The sequence below is a fragment of the Malaclemys terrapin genome, chromosome 18 (assembly GCF_027887155.1).
Source record: "Malaclemys terrapin pileata isolate rMalTer1 chromosome 18, rMalTer1.hap1, whole genome shotgun sequence".
NCBI classification, from domain to species: domain Eukaryota; kingdom Metazoa; phylum Chordata; order Testudines; family Emydidae; genus Malaclemys; species Malaclemys terrapin.
In genome coordinates, this window is record NC_071522.1 from 19,612,852 (window position 1) to 19,630,703 (window position 17,852).

Here is a 17,852-nt window from a genome sequence, read left to right on the forward strand (position 1 = left end):
CAGTGATGGGTCCGACCCCGAGTTAGTTGGCAGGAAGAAGAGGGGCAGAGAAAGCAGAACGCCGAGGTCAAGGAGAACGTTTCGACGCCCTCACTCACAGACGTTCCGCGCTTGGATTCACACTGGCCTCGGCTGCGCTAAGACTCCGCGCCGCAGTCACAGCCAACCCGCTCTCCCTCTGCTGAGCCCCGAGAGTTGGTCTGTGGGATGAAAGGCGGGAGATCCCCTGAAATGTCTCTGCGCAGGGCAGGGAAACGGCCAGCGACAGTCTCCGGGAAGAGCTTGTTGGCAGAGATCTGCCCCCACGTGGGCTCTGTGTCTAGGATGAGATAGGAGCCCAGGGTGCTGTTCCCATCACTGACACGGACGTGCTCTGTGACCTTCGACACGTTACTTTCCCTATCCGTGCCTCAGTTTCCCCTCCCACCCTTACTCTGCCCTGTCTGTTTAGATTGTAAACTCATTGGCACACTTAGTCTCTCTCCCCATGTGTACGTACAGCACCTGGCACAATGGGGCCCTGATTGTTGCTGGGAGCTACTGTCAAACAAACCATAATCCATCGGGGAAGCTTGTAACGCTGCAGGAATGATTTCCCCTCCGCTAAGCCCTTCTCTCCCATTCCTGGGGGTCTGCGGCTGGATTAAAGGAGGATCCATCACAGAGAGACAGAAAAGCCGGCGAGTGGCTCCAAACGCTGCAGAGATGCTAACAAATCAATCGCCCTGCGAGGCAGGCATCATTAGCTCCAATGTACAGATGGGGAAACTGAGGGCCAGAGAAGGAAAATGATTTAGCCAAGTGACTGAACCCAGGAGTCCGGACTTCCGGTCCCCAGTACTAACTCTATCCTTGCACTTAACAATACCATTTCCCAGCTCATGACATCAGTAGATCTCAAAGCACTTTACAAAGCTCATTATCCCCATTTTACAGATGGAAAAACTGAGGCATAGGAAGGTGAAGCACCTTGCCCCAGGTCACCCTGCAGGCCAGAGCTGGGAACAGAACCCACGTTTCCCATACCTGAGTCCAGGGCACCGGCATCTGGACCATGCTAACTCCTGACTGCATTAGTCACATGGATAGCTAGCCCTACTTTGTGGGATTCTTCCACGCGAGGCAGAGAACAGTCACCCCAAGGAGAGCCAGATGTAGCCGGGCACGGAGGCTGCAAGCAAGCCCTGGGATGGTGGGCATCTCAGTGGCTCGCTGTGCAATTCCTCCTCCCCCTTCCGTCTCATCCTTTTGCTGCCATTCATACAACTTCTGTTCCTTGAACGTTTCCAGAACATGGAGCGTAATGAAGCCACCTCAGAGCCCCAACCGCACCCTGGGCGGGGACTATATTCATCCCAGGGATCTGATTCTCTGCTCTCCTTTCCCTTAGGAAGTCCTCTCTTCCAGGGCAGGGTGGGTGCCCTGTGCTACCCATCAGGCATCTCCATTCACTCCCCCCTGGGGTAGCATTTTGCACCTAGATGGCCCAGGTGGGAACGACAAGGCAGAGGGGCAGCTGGCCGAAGCTGGTGGAGAAGGGAGTGCAAGGTCCTGTGGCAGCAGATGGTCTATGGAGGAGCGAGGAGGCTACGGTGGCAAGGCATCACAATGCACGTGTCCCTGGTAGGTCTGAGTTGTGTGCGTACACACAGTGGTCAGATTGGATACACCGCTGGCATAGCCCCATTGACTACGCTTGCTTCCATGGAGCTGCCCCGGTTGGCACCAGCACCGCCGAGCTGCACACAAGAACGCACCGGAGGCAGGCAGCCAATCCCAGCAGGCAGGCCTCATCGGCACGAAGGAATATCTCCCTAATCTCAATGGCAAAGCAGGGCTGAGGCTGGGGAACACAGCAGACAACCTTGGCAAAGAAGGGTTAGAATGGAACCGTGGCTAGGACGTCCCGCATAGAGGCAGTAGGGACCAGAGCCCACCTGCCTCGACGTTGAATCCCGCACACTCAATGGGAGTCGCTGGTGTGTAAATCAAGGCAGGGATTCCCACAGGAGCAGGAATCACTGGGACCACGGGTGGGTGTAAATCGGCGAGGTGACCGATCAAGAGCAACAGGCTGGTCCGTGGATGTCAATCAGTGGATCGGCACAGGGCTGTGACTAAAAGGGGTGGCTCAGGGGCGTAAGCCAACCAGGGGGGCCGAGGGCAGGTCAGCCAGGGCTGCGAGTGGGCCGTGTACCAATTATCAAGGCGGTGACTCGACGAGGGTGCAGTGAGTGGTCGGGTGTGATTGGTACAGGCCACGTCCACTCCCCATCCAGCCATTGCTTGCACTGTCTCTCTCAGCTCTGAAACTCCAAAGGGCTCCGGAAACTGCCTCTCTTCCTGTTCCCAGAGCCTGCACAACCAGCCCGACTGCCCAAGCACGAGCGAGCTGGGTACAGAGCATTCAGTGGTGGAAATCGATAAGGGTTGATTTACACTGGCTGTTGATGAATCGGGAGTGTCAGCTGATCAACAATACAATGCGGGTGTACGTTAGCCAGGCATGAAGTGAAGCGGGTGGGAACTGATGGTGTGAGCCACACAGGGGTGTAACCAGGAGTGCAAGCTGCTCCGTGGTGTAACTGGGGCAGAAAGGGGGCCAGGTGTCATTTGCACAGGGGTGTGATGCAGTGCAAAATCCCCACCACCACCACCACCATTAGACCTGGTGGAAGTATCAGCCCTACCCCAAATCTTGAGCCACGCCAGGCTCCCTGGGCTGAGCATCAGGCCACACGTCCCTCTCTAGTTGCCAGCGCGTCTGGGCTGGGCTGCAGCTGGCCACCTATCCAAACCCCTATCCCTTATCACCGGCCCCGGGCACGTCGGGTTGGCACGATCCCACCTGCCGTTTCCACTCGCTGTCCTTCCATTGATGGCGCTGTATCTCTCTGCTCTGAAACGTCATGGGCTCCAGAAGCTGCCTCTCTACCTATTCCCAGAGCCTGCATAAATGTTCTCAATCAGCCAACTGCATGTGCTGCGAACGCCGTCCTGCATCTCAGAACCCACCGTCTGACTTGAAAGGGCCGCTATCATCCCGGGGCGCCTGTGCCCAAGGGGGACCCGGAGGGGGGGATGAGGCAGGAAAACAAACAGCACCAAGTGAAGGCATGTGCTGAAATTGGAGAGACAGCAAGGATAACACAGACTGCAAGCATACTGCTCGACAAACGTTCCCCCGGCGATCGGGGGGCTGCATGTGCCCGGCTTCATGGGGCCCGGAGAGGGGTCCATGGGCGGCGTATGGGGATCAGAGAGGTGTATGGGAGGCGGGTGATGGGGAGTCTGGGTGCGGGATGCTGGGTTTGTGCGCATGGTGGGGGCGGGGAGGGTGGGGTGGTAGGCGTGTGTGGGTGCTGGGGATACAGCCTTGTCACCAGCCCAAGGTCAGCATTTTCCACGCCCAGCCATTTCCTCCCCCAAATCTAGGGGAACTCCGCACTGTGTTGGGTAGCAGCGGGGGCAGGTTCTCCCCTGACCCGTGTGCCAGGCCTCAGCCCATGCAAGCTGCAATGCCGCGGGCTGGGGCCTGGCAGAACCACCGGCAACCCTTCCCCTGCCCAGATTGTCTGTGGCTATTGAATCTCCTGAAACTCTCTTGGGAAGTGTGACAGTCACAGAGCTCCCCGGGAAAGAGGGGAGGGGTGCGGAAGGAATTCATATGAACGAGTTCATTTGCACTGAAATGGCCACATTAGCATGCAAGCTGGTGACAGTTCCTGAAACCTGCTCATCGTGTGGACCCCCCACCCCCAGTCCTAAAGACAGCACCCCCCTATCTCTGCTGGGGGTAACCCCAGCCCCACAGTGGACAAGTCTTAACAACCACCGGGGCCAGCTCTAGGCTTTGCCGAGGTATGTACAAAGTCCCCCGGGTCCCCGGCAGAGGTCCCAACCCCCCTAGTCGGCAGCGTGGTGACATGAAGTGTGGGGATTTCGCTGCCGGAAGCAGGGGGTGGTTCGTGGGTTTGCCACTGCTGGGGGCAGGGAGCAGAGCAGGTAATGTGCGAGCAAGTGCCAGCGTGTCAGGGCCTGGCACAAAGGGGGGTGTCCAGTGGGTGGGGGTGGTCGTGGGCATTTGCCAGGATAGGGAGGGAGGTCGGAGACAGGCATCCCCAAAGGGCCTGTCAGGAAGCTGCATCCCTGGACCAGTCTATTGTCCAACCAGTCTGTCCATTTAATGCGCTATCCCAGATCTCTCTCTCATCCCCACACACACCCAGCATCCATTCATCCATCCCCATACACACCCACCATCTATCTATCTATCTCTCCATCCCAACACACATCCAGCATCCATCCATCTATCCTTCCATCCATCCATCCCCATACACACCCACCATCTATCTCTCCATCCCCACACACACCCAGCATCCATCCCCATACACACCCACCATCTATCTATCTATCTCTCCATCCCCACGCACATCCAGCATCCATCCCTCTATCCATCCATCCATCCCCATACACACCCACCATCTCTCCATCCCCACACACACCCAGCATCCATCCCTCTATCCTTCCATCCATCCCCATACACATCCAGCGTCTATCTATCTCTCCATCCCCACACACACCCAGCATCCATCCATCCATCCCCATACACACCCACCATCTATCTCTCCATCCCCACGCACATCCAGCATCCATCCCTCTATCCTTCCATCCATCCATCCCCATACACACCCACCATCTATCTCTCTCTCCATCCCCACACACACCCAGCATCCATCCCTCTATCCTTTCATCCATCCATCCCCATACACACCCAGCATCTATCTCTCCATCCCCACACACACACAGCCTCCATCCATCCATTCCCATACACACCAACCATCTATCTATCTCTCCATCCCCACACACACTCAGCATCCATCCATCCATTCCCATACACACCAACCATCTATCTATCTCTCCATCCCCATACACATCCAGCATCCATCCATCCATCCATCCCCATACACACCTAGCATCCATCCATCTTTCCTTCCATCCATCCTCATACACACAACCATCTATCTCTCCATCCCCACACACACCCAGCATCCATCCATCCCCATACACACCCAGCATCCATCCATCCATCTATCCTTCCATTCATCCATCCCCAGATACACCCACCATCTATCTCTCCATCCCCATACACACCAACCCCACACACACCCAGCATCCATCCATCCCCATACACACCAACCATCCATCCATCCCCATACACACCCCGCATCTATCTATCCATCCTCATACACACCCAGCATCCATCCATCCCAACACACACCCATTAACTATCCATCCATTCATGCCGATACACACCCTCGATCTCGCTTTCCATGACCATGGCATCTGGGCCCTTGATTTAAGGTTACCAATAGAAGCTCCATGAAACTCAGTGGCTCGGCCTAGTTCTGACCCCAAGCTGGCCGATTTTGGATGCCTTTTTCTTGGGGTTACTGTGTTCAACCCCAGCCATCCAGGGAAGCCTCAGGGGCCACAAGCAGAAAGTGACCCCAAGGTTTGCACTGCCTGAGCTCCCCACGACCCCCAGCCAATGCCCCCCAGCTCTGCGTGTGACACAGCCGCCTCCTGGAGAACCACTTCCTGTTTGCAGGGGTGCTGCGCGCCACATGATGCCGGCAGGCGTCAGGGGGAACTGTGGGTGCTCAGCCTGCCCCGGAGTCAGTCCCAGCTGCAGCCTTGCGCCAGCTGCATGGGTGAGACCCACGGAGAAAGCAAAGGGGGGAGGGGGCTTGATTCAGAGCCGGAGCAAAGCTCTGGAGTCCAATGCAGGCACCACGGTCCCCAGCGCCCCCCTTCCCCGCGCACCCAGCAGCCTCCGCTCGGCGGTTCCACGTAAGAGGATTCCTCACATAAAAACCGGCCCCGGCCCCCCAGGAGGCCACGCAACGGTTCAGCTGCTCTCTGGCGGCTTCATTAGGCCGAGCGCCTGACGCTTCTTCGGCGTCGCCCTGAGATTTAAGAGCCCTCTTGTAGCCAGCGTTTTCTCCCCCCGAAGGTCAAGTCACCTCTGGAGCTCCCTTTTCACAAACCCAACAGATCGAGCTCTTTAAGTCACTAGCTATGAGGCCTTTCCTCCAGCCCCCCGAGTTACAAATGGGGCTCTCCTCTGCACCCTCCCCAGTTTTTCAGTGTCCTTAGAAAAATGTGTCACCCACCAGGGCTGGATCAGTTGCCCCGTCACGCCCGTGCTGCATACAGAGGTGATGTCCCCTCCCAGCTCGCTACTCCCCTCTGTGCACTGCTGGGGGCAGGCTGGCAGCCCGAGGCTGGGGGCCAAGAAAGCTGCAGTGCGGTTATCGACCCCTTGGGAGATTCAGTGGAAAAGAGGCTCAGAGAGGCCTGGGCATGACGAGAAATTGCCAGATGTCCAGTTTTTTACCAGAACACCCGGGCAAACAGGGACCCTGGTGGCTCCAGTCAGCACCATTGACTAGGCCGTTAAAAGTCTGGTTGGTGGGGCAGGCAGGCTCCCTACCTGGCTGTGTGTGGCTCCCCGGAAGCAGCAAAATGTCCCTTGGGCTCCTAGGTGGAGGCGCGGCCAGGTGGGCTCCACGCGCTGCCCCCGCCCCAAGCACCAGCTCCGCAGTTCCCATTGGCCAGGAACTGCAGCCAATGGAAACTGCGGGGGCGGTGCCTGTGGGTGGAGGCAGCGTGCACTGTGCAGAGCCACCTGGTCATGCCTCTGCCTAGGAGCCAAGGGACATGTCACCGCTTGCGGGGAGCCCCCTGAGGTAAGCGCCGCCCCACTCCCCCTCCCCCTCCTATGCCCCTTCCCCAGCCCTGAGCCCCCTCCCACACCCTGTACCCCAACCCCCACCCCTGAGTGCTCTTCTGCACCCAAACTCCCTCCTGGAGCCTGCACCCCCTCCCATGCCCCAACCCCCTGCCCCAGCCTGGAGCCCCCTCCCACACCCCGTCATGCAGCCCAAACCCCTCATCCCCGGCCCCACCCCAGAACCTGCACCCGCAGCCGGAGCCCTCACCCCCTCCCACACCCCAACTATGCCCCAGCCTGGTGAAAATGAGTGAATGAGTGAGGGTAGGGGAGAGCGAGTCACAGAGGGAGGGGGAATGGAGTGAGTGGGGGTGGGGGCTCGGAGAAGGGGTGGGGCATGGGGCAGGGCCTCAGAGAAGGGGCGGGGCAGGGGGCGGGGCAAGGGTGTTCGGCTTTGTGCAATTAGAAAGTTGGCAACCCTAGCCAGGACTAGGGGGATTTGGCTCGTTAAGGAGAAGAACTAGAAAGGTCTTGACACAGGCAGGGAAAATGATTGCGGGCCTCATGCAAGCTGATCAGTCCCTCCTCTTTGCATTGCTCTGGAACAGCGGTTCTCAAACTTTTGTACCGGTGCCCCCTTTCACATAGCTAGTCTATGAGTGCGACCCCCCCCTTATAAATTAAAACCACTTTTTTATATATTAAACACCATTATAAATGCTGGATGCAAAGCTTGGTTTGAGGTGGAGGCTGACAGCTCGTAACCCCGCCCCATGTAATAACCTCACGACCCCCTGAAGGGTCCCGACCCCCAGTTTGAGAACCCCTGCTCTGGAATATGGGCACAAGGGGATACTCAGGGAAGCAGGAGGGCAGTGAATCTAGAGCCAGTCAGAGACAATACTTCCCCATGCAGCAACCTGCTGGTTAGCGGCTGCAGAGAGCCAGCCGGACCAGTGCCAGGGTTAGCAGAGTGGCACAGGGCAGGCTGGTCCCTTTAAGAGGCCGTCGGGGTTCAGCTCCGACACTGGTGTTGCCTACAATTCCCAGGGTCCCTCTGAGAAGTCCCCAGCGTGCCTTCTTCCTGGGCTGCTCCCAGGAACAGGGGCTGGTTGAAGCCTTCTTAAAGGGGCAGCTTGCTTTGTGAGAAGTCCAAAAGGGCCAGTTAATCTAACGGCTGTTGATAACATTTGGGGCTAGGCAAGCGAAGAGAAGGGCGATCGTCGGCCAGGCAACGATCGCAAATATTCCCCTCTCCCGCCAACATGCACAGCCCTGACCAATCGAGCAGGGGCATTGGCAGCACCTTCGTTTTCCTCTGCAGCATCGGGCACAAGCAGGGCCTGGCTTGCAAATCAGCTAGACCCACAAGCTGATCCGGCGTGTAAACCCCACCCCTGCCATCACACCCTAATTCCTTCCCCAACACAAGTGGGGCAAACTTCATCCCGGGTCTAACCCCCACTGAGGTCAATGAAACTCTGGCCCATGCCAGCTCGAGGGTGGGACAGGAGTGCTGGCCTTCTGTGGACATAGTCTGGAGTCATCTCTGTAGGTTGTGCATGGTGCTAGGAAAGGCTGTAGCACAACAAGGAGGAAGGACGACTCAGTGGTTAGGTCACAGACCTGGGTTCAAATCCCTGCAGACTCCCCATGTGACCTTGGCCAAGTCACTTAACCTCAGTTCCTCATCTCTAAAGTGGGGCTAAAGCCCTGCTCTGCCTCACAGGGGTATTATAAGGCTAGGGATTTTACAGACTCTGAGGCACTCCGATATTGCTGTACAGGGACCATGTCAGTACCTAGATAGATCCCTGTTCAGTGCATGGTTGTTTGCTGACTGGTGTCAGAAATAATACAGCGACAGCCTACAAAGGGAGCAAATGTGGCATCTCCCGCGTTGCTTGGGGTTTTGAAGCAGGGGATGGAGAAGCAGGAACAAACACGTTGCTGGGTGTGGGCTATCCCCAGGGACACAGTTAATTCAGGTCTTCAAGGCTTTGGCTTTTATTGACGGGACGCTGCAGAGTGGGATTGTAGGAGCTGGGTCTCCAGCCCTTTCGATGGAGCTCTCTGGAGAAGGCAGGGCCCTGGGACTCAGCAGACCCGGGTTCAGGTCCTTGTTCTCTCTCCGACTCCTTGCTCACTCTTTGCCTCAATTGCCCATCTCGAAAGCAGAGGTAATGATCCTTCTTTCCTCTAACCTTCTTGTGTATTTCAATTCTAAGCCCTGTGGGTCAGGGCCTGGCTCTCACTCACAATGGGGCCACGCTCCAAGTCTGGGGCGTCTAGGGTCCTCATGCGGGACAAATAATGAATGATATTACCTCAATCTGTGGCTACGTCTGGAGTGAACAGGTCACAACTGCATCCTACGCAGCTAAGGATGCCGGCTTCTAAGAGCAAATTGCATCTGCTTGGCGACAGATCTTCTGTGCCTAAATTGCTTGGTAACATAAAAAGCGGAGCGGGGACTCAGCCGCTCACTTGCCCCCTTGAATGCGGTCTGTACCTCCTGTTAGTTCCATCTCTGGCATGCCACTCTGCTATATACTTACAGTCTGGCTTGTTGACTAGTTAATGGACAGTGACTCAGCTCTTCATGGAGTATTTTGTGCCTCTCTCAAGCGGATCCTTTCCATTGGGGCTGAAAGTTTCTCGTTTCCCTTCCCAAATTAGGCGTGTTAAATGCGAAACATCTACCCGACGGGAAGGCAGCAGGGTTAAAAACAAAGCCAGGAAATGCGGAAAAGAGAGACAGAGGGGAATGGGCAGTGTTTACACACACTTCAGCTACTATAAGCCAGATTTTCCAAAGGACTCTGGCCCAGATCAAAGGTATTTAGGCACCTAACTTCCACTGATTGGAGGGGTCCGGGCCTCTAGGCCTTGGGTGCATCTGGGTGCTGAGTCCTTTGGAAAATCTGGCCTTATGTGTCCCATGGGGACTTGTGGGGTGTTGAGCAGTGTTTAAAATCAGGCCCTTATGTTGGCACCTAAATGGGAGTTAAGCTCTGCCGGGTGGGTGCTGAGATATGTACATCTAGTCCTGCACTGATGGGTATGAGTGAAACACCAGAGAGAGGTTATATTTCGTATTCTTTTTTGTGGGTGTGCACGCTAACGTTTTCTGTTTATTTGTTATTATTCTAGTAGAGCCCAATAATAACGATGCCTAGCTCTCACATAGCAGTTTTCACCAGTAGCTCTCAAACCACCGGGGAAACTGAGGCACGAGGGGTCGGAAGCGACTTGTCTAAGGTGACCCAGCAGAGCTGAGACTAGAATCCAGGTTGCCTGAGTCCCACTCCAGGGCTCTATCTCACTAGACCACACAGCCCCTAGGAGCCCAACACACGGATCAGGGCCTCAGTAGGTGCTGCACACAAAGAAACCAAAAAAAAAAAAAAAAAATACACTCCCTGCCTTGGAGATCTTTTGCAGTTCTGAATCTGCTTCATAAAATATACTTCACTCTCACAGAGAAATCTCCATCCACGGATTTCAAAGCACTGAACAGAACAAAGACAGCCTCGTTATCCTCATTTTGCAGCTGGGGAAACCAAGACACAACTTGGTTAAGTGTCTGGCCTGACAAAATCCAAAAGCCCAGAAAACACCCCTGATTGGGCGCAGATCTAAACAAGAAAATGTATACAGCCAAGCCTTTCTCTAGGGGACAGTCTTGCGCTGGCAGGGAGATGGACTGACTGAACAAGTCCCATCTCTAAGGTCTGTGATGCTATGCTATATACCGGTAGGACACACCTTGTTAGATTTGAGAGGATCTAAAGAGCTGAAAGCTCTTTGCATCTCATCAGAGGAGACAATCCCCCGCTTGTTTGTAGCCCCCAAAATCTGGAGTCCAGGATGGAATGTCTTCAATCCACCTCCCAGGATGCTGAGGTTACAGCCAGAGACCTGTGCTGGCAGCTGTATCGCTGTGGTCCAAAAGCAGCCCCCAGTGGGCAGTGAAGATAATCCCGTCTCTATCTCCGCTTCCCTCCTCCCTTCTTTAAAGGTGACCTCTGCAAATCTTCTGACCGGTTTCTCCCAGCTCTAGCGACATGCACTGAACAGCAACATGGCCGAGCATTTCAGCACATTGTCGGCTAAACAGGACCTGCCAAATAACGCACAAATGAGCGCCCTTGCAAATCCCGGACAGCGAATTGGGTGCCGAATAGTCTATTTGCATGGGCCCTGTTCAGTGATTTGGGCACGAAGAGGCACAAAGGCAGGACAACCACAGACTTCCCAGCTGTAACGTCCACTGTAACCTGAAGCTTCTCAAAATGCACTTGCTGGCAAAGGCAGAAATCTAGAGCGTGAAACACCTTTAGAAGTCAGAAGACGCTTGTCAGTTTCGATTCAGGAAGCCCCTTGCCCAAAGAGAAAAGGCAATCAGCCAGGCACACTGGAGAGCCTGCCCTCCCTTCGCCATTCAAAGCGAAAATTCGATAATCAATACAGCAATTTAGAAAAACTCCAAAGCAAGTTTCTCAGCCGGTCTCTGTCACTCACAAAACCACGACCGCTGGAAGCTCGGGCTGGTTCTGCTTTTCGCAGTACGGCTTGCTTGATGCTGTGACAGTCCGTTGATTCAAAGAACAGGCCCCAGGGTCAAGGACGGTTCTATCGCAGGGTTTTATATTGCTGTTCATCCTCATGCCATCTGGGTGCCAGTGTTCCAATAAGGATAAACTTACATAGGTCAACTTTTCATTCAAGATCTAACAGGGTCCCTGTTGTGAGTGCCAATTATGGGAGAGCCACAGGGTACGTCTCAGTGCAATCCGAGGTGTGACTGGGGTGTGTGTAGACATACCAAGCTAGATTTGATCTGCCTAGCTCCAACAACAGCAGCGGCAAAGCTGTGTGGCCTGAGTGCCGCTGTGACGTCACTGCTACTGTTAGTGGTGTTAATTAGACCAAAACTAGTTTGGGTTTGTCTACACATGCTCCATTCACACCTCTGACTGCACTGGAGACAAACCCCAGACTGATTTAGGGGTAGTTGGTCAGGGATTTAGGTTGACCGCCTGGTATCCGCCCCTAGGCCATCAAAGGTTTTGGACCCATGTTATTTACTGGGGAACAAGTGATCCAGGAATAGTTTCGTTTTTTATAAACGTTGTTAAAAACTCTCAAACCTAAAAATATCTAGAAAAACCTCTCTCCAGAGCTGAGCTTTTACTAACACTGCTAAATTCAAACGATCAAAGCAAAATCAAACAAATTAGTCGCAGTATTGGATTGGAGCTGAATCATCCAATTAGTACTAAAAATAATCAATCTTATATAAATTCTAAGGCGTCTAAGGAGGCGGCTCTCCATTCAGTTCTAGATCCCAAAGCTCAATATCAACCTCCAAATACAACTCCCCTAAAAATAAGGACCGAGAAAACTCCCAGCACAACTTGTTACTCATAGGCCACTTTCCATCAGTAGATTTCAAAGCGCTTTACATAGGAGATCAGTGTCATTATCCGTGTTTTACAGGTGGGGAAACTGAGGCACAGAGCGGTGACGTGACTTGCCAAAGGTCACCCAATGGGCTAGTGGCAGAGCCAAAAATAGAAGCCAGGTCTTCTGAACGGCAGGCCACACCCCCTCCTGCAACAAAGCCAGCTGTTAAACGCTCGCTGATCAGCGACATGAAAATAAAATCAAAACTTATACCATCAGCGTGACCATCTCCACTTTCTTCTCCACTAATCGAACCAGAGACATATGTTCTCAGGCATCCTGGAAGCAAGGCGATTACAGTGCCCTTTCTATGCTGGACTCGGACTACAGGTCCGACAGCTTATCTTCCGAAAGCTACATCTCGACAGAGAAACAAAGACATTTGCTGGGAGGTCTGTGTGCCCACTCAGCGGACGTGGGCTGGGGAATTTTCCTCCACAGGTGCAGAGGAAACCCCGTGGCACTGCCCATCCCAGCCCTAGGTCAGTGCACTGACATCGTGGCAAACCCACTGTTCCCATGGCCACTTCTCCGCTGGCCCAGCCCTAACCCCCGCCAGCCCCGGGGGTGGGGGGAACAGTGCTCCGCAGTGAGCAGGGACTGGGACACACGCGCCAGACTAGGTCCAGGCGGGCTGTCCCCAAGCCATGCCTCAGTGGAAGTGCATTGGAACTGCTGGGCCAGGCTCTGAGCCACGGGGAGAGGCAAGTAACAAGAATCTCTCTAGAGGGCTGTAATTCTGACCATGGTGGGTGGATCACTGGGTCCGGGCAGAAGCTGTCACAGTAGAGAAGAGAGGGGGCCTGGCTCCAAGGAAGTTTCTATTGGGCGGCTGGACACAGACAGACCCTGTGGTTCTCTCTGGCTCTGCTGGCCACAGCCAGTGCTGCCTAGTGACACCACGGGCTGCTGATTACATTTCAGCTCGTGTCGCCCCACGCAAGAAAGGAGCGAAGAGGGGAAGGGAACAAAACATCGAGGGGAAAAGAGCAGGGAGGTGGTTTGGATGTGGATTCGGGTCTGAGACGGAGCTTGGGTTCCAACGTGACCGCAGCAAGAATCGCGCCTTGCTGCTGCTGGGAGGTTTTGGCTGAAGAGGGCAGAAATTTCACATTATCTACTGACCTGGCAAGATGCTTGCCATCTCCCCTCCTTCAGATCTGACCCAGACCCACAAGTGTGGGAACCCGGATCCCAGACACCAACCCTGCCCTGCATTCCAACTCTCAGGGGAGTGGGGAGAGTTGGTTTGAGGTTCCTTTTTGGCCCCATCACTACAATAGCCGCGATGTACATACCACACATAGACAGCCTCCTACTTCCAGCCAAGCAGCTGCGTCTGGCACAAGGACCAGAGTTGGTCCTTTAGCCAGAGATACGGGCTTTTAACTGAATCACTTGAAAAAACTACCAATCCATGAAGTTACATTTCAGAGGGGAAAACACCTTTTAAAACGAGGTAGCAGCAACGTTTGAACCATGCCCCGGCCACACTAAAAAAGCAAGAGTTTCTACCCCTTGAGCTAAAGCTCCATTAGCTTGTAGCAGTAGTAGGCTCTTATATTCTTATGCTGACCAACCACTAGAGCGCAGCAAAGCCCCGCCTTGTACTAGTGGTGGTCACGCGAATTCAGACTCCTTTTGTTAACCTAAACGGAATCAGTTCCGAGGCCCCAAAGGCTGCTGGGTTCTCCTCAACCCCAGAGCCAGACTGGGCTCAAGGGATTTCGATGATGAACAAACATATGGTTTGATGCATGACAGGAAAGAGCTCAGATGACGAGCATGGTAGAAGCATCTGCATAGAACAGACTAGCCCGGTCACTACCTTTTCCCCATGTCGTCCCCCCGCCGTTCCACGGACGGGCTATCAAAGCCAGCTGCCCTAGGCTCCGACACAGACCTGCCACCCACAGGGTTCCCCTCTCCCCTTGGCTGCTATTTCTTGTTACAGCCCTAATGCAGCAGAGGCAAGACAACGCAAGCCAGGCCTGGGCTGGGGGTGAGGAGGGCAGGCGAGCCCAGAGGGGCGAATCGCACCCAACGTTTGCCTTGGCTGCTGAGTGTGAAATTCAATCTCGCCCGGCGCTCAGAGCATGTCAAGTGCCTGCCACTTCCGCCCCCCTGGAGGCCAGGGAATAATTGAAAAACTCAATAATTTATCAGCAACTTTCACCAAGAGCAGCGGTAAACAAAGCAAGCAAAGAAACACCCTCTCCCACCTCCACTGTAAACCAAGCCATGGAGCATTCAGCTGCCTCCCAGCTGCAGAATTTTCTCCACAGCCTCTTTCCCAAGCCCTGAGAACTACGGGAGAAGGTCAGGGCTTCAAAGCATCGTTTGGCTGTGGAGCAGTGCAGGGGCCCCTGGTTATATATCGAAGGCCGGGCACATGTCAGACCCGGCCCGGCATCAGCCATTGGGGTGATGTACTGAGCAGGAGCAGAGCTGACACGGGCTTTGGGGGACGTCCTCATGGAGAGATTCAGGGCTTGCGAGTTTGGCACGGATAGATCACTTCGATTCGAATCTATGCTTAGCTCCCTTCTACATCGGCCACTGAGTTGGAGATCTCGCTTTAAACGCAGTTGCAGGGTCTAACCAAGGATGTGGCCAGATCAGGTTTCAAACAGGGTTTCTAGTGCAAATCCCCACTTAGGTGGTGAAACCGAGCTAGAAACGAGTTTAACCGGCAGATCAGAATCCCTGCTGCGGTCAGCGGAGAGCAGAACGTTGCCCCCGCTGAAGGCTCGAGGACTTCTCTTGGCAGAGAAACACTTTGCAACATAAACCCACGCAACGCACCACCCCGTTGTGTACCCAACTCTGGTACTGATGTGCTTGTCCCTTAATATCCGCATGCCACAATCTTTGCTGCATTTAGCCCCACAGCACCCAGGAGAAGCAAGGCTAGGCTATTACCCCCATGGTACAGAGAGGGAAACTGAGACACAGAGAGATGATGTGACTTACCCAGTCTGTGTCTGAGAAGAGAATTGCACTTAGGGCTAGCTTCTTGCAAGCAGGCAAGGAAACCACTGAACCATCCTTCCACACATGGAGGATAGGCCCATCAATGGCTATTAGCCAGGATGGGCAGGGATGGTGTCCCCAGCCTCTGTTTGCCAGAAGCTGTGAATGGGCGACAGGGGATGGATCACTTGATTACCTGTTCTGTTCATTCCCTCTGGGGCACCTGGCATTGGCCACTGTCAGTAGACAGGATACTGGGCTACATGGACCTTTGGTCTGACCCAGTGTGGCCGTTCTGATGTTCTAGTCAATGACTCACAGCACAGGTAACCTTCAATCCTTCTTCACTTCAAACCCGTCTTATTCCTGCAGCACTGAATCTAACCTGAATCTTGCCAAAGGCACCGTGAGCACTGGGTGTCAGCAAGGATCAAAGCCCAGTTTTCAGAAGAGATTAGGGCCAGATAGTCACGTGCTCAGTGCCCACTCGTTCCCACGTGCACCATCTGGATCCTACGTGCATGAGGCGTTTGGCCTTTGTTCTCGGTAAGACAACAGAGAAAACATGCATTTCTACAGCCCCGTCTCTCAAAAATACCTTCAGGCATTCCAGCGGGCCTGTGCACTCCCACCCACATGGGGAATTTAACCCAGACAGGGAACAACTGGGGCTGAAATATGCATAATTAGACAGTGGAACTCATTGTCACTGGATGTGACGCAGGGCAAGAACTTAAGAAGAATCAAAGAGGGATGGGATATGGATAACAAGACTACCCAGAGTGATAACGGTTAATGTTAATACATTTTTGGAAGGGATATTAACCTTCCTGCATCAGGCCTTAAACCAATCCCTAATTAGGATGAGACCTTCATGGGGGGCAGATATCTGCTAGGGTGGGGTTTCCTGCACCTTCCTCTGAAACATCGGGTGCTGGGCGCTGTCCGAGACAAGATCCTGGACAAGGTGCATCATGGGTGTGATCCAGTCTGGAGTTTCCTGTGTCCCTAATTGAAATATGATCACCAAGCTCCTCTCCCAATGCAAACCACACCCTCTAGCTTGCCCAGAGCTCGAATGATTAGATACGCCCACATGTGCCCCGCAGTCTGCTGGGCATTGCCTCTGGATTCATTCCTGTGGCTGAACATTGCCCGGATTCTCCAGTCCCATCTACACCCTGATAAAAGATATACCCTCTGCCACCGTGCTGCCAGCCAGTGAACCTGGCATGGGGCCGGGCTTGCTGCAAAGCTCTCCAGACCAGCCTTTGGTGATGGAAAGATGGAGACAGCCTCTCTCCATGTGTGAATGCCCCAGACTGGCAGCTCCAGACAGCTCTGGGTGTTGTCAGTGCAGATGACATCTTGCCTGCCTACCCAGCTGGAGAAATGCCTAGGGTGGGAAGCTGTCAGAAAAGGCTGGGAGAAAACGACAGAGATGGAAAAGAAGGGTCATGTGTGGAAGAGGCAGACGGTTCCCCTGTGATCAGACAGAGAGAGGGATTCAGAACCAGGAGCCAGCCACTCAGCCACCTTGTAGCTTCTGAGCAGGACAGAAAAACACGGACACGTTACATTTTGGGCTAACAATGCATCTCACTGTCCGTCCGTTTATCTGCCTGTCTCTGATCGTACCCTGCAGTGCACCCACCGGCCTGGGCTCAGTAAGATCTGGCCCCAAAATACTTTGGGGCAGATCTCCTGAGGGCATAGAGCAGGAGGGCAGTCTGGACGGAGGAAGAGGGAATGGAGAAGAGACCCACATGCTAGTCATCTGGGTGGCGGCATTCTGGATGAGATGGGCCATAGGTCTGATCCCTGTGTTCCTGGGAGAACATGATGTGCTCTGAGAGGTGCACGAGCAGGATCTGGGAGCGTCGAGGTGGACCGTGGATCTGCCAGGACCTCTGGTTTGGTAACAGCAGCTTAGCCTTGGTGCTTTCCCAGTCTTACACCCCATAAGGGAGAGAACCCACCGCAGGAACCACTCTGCACCCCAACCTCTTGGCCACTCCAGCCTCTCCCTTGCTTCCTCTGACTGACCACTGGAGTGGCAGCATGGTCTGCACGAACGGGCACGGGGCTGGGAGATCCTGAGTGCTAATCCTGGCTCTCTGTGCTCTTGGGCTAAGTCACTTTGGCCCAGGTCTTGGGGCTCCTAACTTCCATTGAAATCAACAGGCATTAGGTACCTAAGCCCCTTGAGGAGCTGTCAGGTAACACGGAGCTGGAATGAGGCAATGGCCAATGTTTCTAACCAGAGGAGCCATAGCTTAGTCTCCGAAATCCATATTTAGCCACAGATTTCAGAAATGCCTCTGGGAGTAGGCGCACAAGCCCCACTCAATCAATAGGACCTTGGCTCCTAACTCACCTCGGCACTTTTGTAAAACCCACCGACATTCAGCCACAGGGGCCTTACTTGAAGCCCCTATTTTTGATCCTTTGGGCCAGCATCTGTCGAGCACTGGGGATGTATAAAGCACTAGACTGCTGCTACGTCTTTAGTACCAAGGCCTCCTGCCCTCAGGCTGTAACATAGATTCATAGATTCTAGGACTGGAAGGGATCTCGAGAGGTCATCGAGTCCAGTCCCCTGCCCGCATGGCAGGACCAAATACTGTCTAGACCCTCCCGGATAGACATCTATCTTACCTACTCTTCTATCTCC

At 54.2% G+C, this 17,852-nt stretch overlaps 1 protein-coding gene across 1 annotated transcript in view; it reads right to left on the bottom strand.

Moving 5' to 3' along the window:
- Positions 1-17,852, bottom strand: part of SRRM3 (serine/arginine repetitive matrix 3) — an 84,326-nt gene that overhangs the window by 65,607 nt on the left and 867 nt on the right. The window lies entirely within an intron of this gene.